This window comes from Schistocerca gregaria, chromosome 1, assembly GCF_023897955.1.
Source record: "Schistocerca gregaria isolate iqSchGreg1 chromosome 1, iqSchGreg1.2, whole genome shotgun sequence".
In the NCBI taxonomy this organism is placed as follows: Eukaryota; Metazoa; Arthropoda; class Insecta; order Orthoptera; family Acrididae; genus Schistocerca; species Schistocerca gregaria.
The window spans coordinates 1,148,454,533-1,148,457,146 of record NC_064920.1 but is presented as its reverse complement, the minus strand read 5'-3'; the positions used below and the strand labels follow the sequence as shown (position 1 = coordinate 1,148,457,146).

Sequence of the window (2,614 nt, the reverse complement as noted above, 5' to 3'; positions counted from 1 at the left end):
GTGTGCTCAGTCGATACTCAGCGATTAGTTTGTGTTACTTCACCACTGAGGAGAGCACACACAACTTGGCTACCTCGCGCATGACACTTTCTAACAACACATGCACCGGTGCAATTCGCATGCGCGGAATTCGCTATATATACCATGACTTCAACAGGTCTCTTCAGCACTTCGTGGCCGGACGTCTCTGAGACGAAATATCGTGGCAGAATGTTGGTGGGATCCGGCTGCAAACCCGAAAATTGCTGGAAGAAGAAATTAGGCCGGGCAAAATTTCGGAAGTCACATCCAATGTGTGGTTTACATGAGCATAAAAAGGACGGAAATCATTTTTATGAAACTGCAATGAAATGAACACCCTTACCTGCTTACAGGCGTTGACATACGTCAACGGGGACAGCTGAAAATATGTGTCCTCACCAGGACTCGAACCCGGTATCTCCTGCTTACATGGCAGACGCTCTATCCATCGCGGAAGGCGTGCCAGAGATAAATCCTAGCAATCGCGCTATCCTCTGTTTCCTCGGTGGCTCAGATGGATAGAGTGTCTGCCATGTAAGCAGGAGATCCCGGGTTCGAGTCCCGGTCGGGGCACACATTTTCATCTGTCCCCGTTGACGAATGTCAACGCCTGTAAGCATCTAAGGGTGTTCATTTCATTGTAATTTCATTCTAATGAGCTGCTTGGTCACCGATGGTATCTGTTCTTTCGGACATGTCCGAAAGAACAGACACTATCCTAGTAAATGTATAATCACGTTTATGTTGATCTCTATTCCAGTTTCTGGAACTCTCGGAACCGAGGTGATGCAAAACTGTGTATGTATATGGTCTGCGCGGGATAGCCGCGCGGTCTGTGGCGTCTTGGACGGTTCGCGTGGCTCCCACGTCGGAGGTTCGAGTTCTCCCTCGGGCATGGGTGTGTCTGTGGTCATTAGCGTTGGTCAGTTTAAATTAAGTAGTGTGTAAGCGTAGGATCCAATGACCTCAACAGTTTGGTCCCCTAGGAGCTTACCACAAATTTCCAAATACCATATACGGGCGAGAAAGTGTTTTCTGCTCCAACCAATACATCTGTCTATGCATACAGACCAAGCGGAGAGAGATTCGACAGTAAATATCAGAAGCAACGGTGTGGTCAAAGTGGTGTCATAGTTCGGGAATGGATCAGCAAGTAGTTACGGCGCTCTGAGGCAACTGGACGGCCCGTTCAATAGTCATTACTGCTGCGAAACAATGGAGGACGCAATGCTTCAACCTGTTCTCTATAGATTTTCGGAAGGCAGAATAAGCTGCCAACATGACCGTTCCTCTGCTCACACAGCAAACTGTGTAAACACTCGTTTGAAATGAACGGAGACGTTGAGCTGTTGGACTGGTCTCTCATAGGTACTGATCTCAGTCCCACAGCGCACAAATGGACAGGGACGGGGAAAATTATTAGGTCCAGAAGACCACCATCGACAACCAAGCCATTCTGGCCGAAGCATTTGATGACGCAAGGGAAGAGTTGTCACAGAATAGTATATTCATCTGGAATGTTTTTGCCTCTATCCATGGTGAATAAAAATACGAGGAACAGTCAAAAAGTAATGCCTCCTATTTTTTTTCTGCGTTTAATTGTCAGGAAATTTAAATGCAGTTACATAGGTTGAAAACCACAACATTGAGGATCATTTTGTCATTTTTCAATGTAATCTCCGCCCATCTCTACAGTTTTGGTCCATCTTTGAACAAGGGCATGTATCCCACCACGGTAAAAATCACAGCTCTGCTTCCTAAGCCATTGACGCACGGATGTTTTGACGGCCTCCTCATCTTCAAAATGAATCCCACGATGAGCTTCTTTTAGTGGCCCGAACAGATGGAAGTCTGATGGTGTCAGGTCAGGGCTGTATGGGGGTGAGGCAAAACTTCCCATCCAATTTTGACAATCTCTTCAGAGGTGTGACGACTGGTGTGTGGTCTTGCATTGTCATGCAAAAGAAGAACATCTGCCATTGATTTTGTTGGGCGAACTCGCTGAAGACGTGCTTTAAGTTTTTGAGGGTTGTGACGTATTGAACAGAATTTATTGTGCATCCCTGCTCCAAAAAATCAACCAGAATCACACCCTCTGTATCCCTGAAAACTGTTGCCATAACTTTCCCTGCCGATCGCACAGTTTTGAATTTTTTCTTCCTCAGCGAGCTTGTGTGACGCCACTCCATTGACTGCCCCTTTGATTCGGGTTCAAAAAAATGCACCCATGTTTCGTCCCCGGTCACAATTTTTTTCAGAAACTCATCTCCCTCCAAACGGAAGCGCTGCAAGTGTTGGGAGGCTATTGTTTTCCTTGCCTCTTTATTCTGATCGGTTAACATTCTTGGAACCCACCGTGCACAAACTTTTGAGTACCCCAATTGTTTAATAATCGTGATCACACTGCCTTTACTAAGAGAAATAATGCGACACACTTCATCTGCAGTCACCCGACGGTCACCACGAATGATGTCATCAACTTGCTGAATGTTGTGTGGAGTCACTGCACTCACCGGCCTGCCGCTCCGCTTTTCGTCAGTCAACGGTGTTTGCCCTTCAGCTTCCTTACAACGACGAACCCATCGTCTAACAG

At 46.6% G+C, this 2,614-nt stretch overlaps 1 non-coding gene across 1 annotated transcript; it reads left to right on the top strand.

Moving 5' to 3' along the window:
- The first annotated feature begins 520 nt into the window (after positions 1-520).
- Positions 521-594, top strand: Trnat-ugu (transfer RNA threonine (anticodon UGU)). Its single transcript has one exon. It is a non-coding gene; the product is annotated as a tRNA-Thr (tRNA).
- Positions 595-2,614: the final 2,020 nt, after the last annotated feature.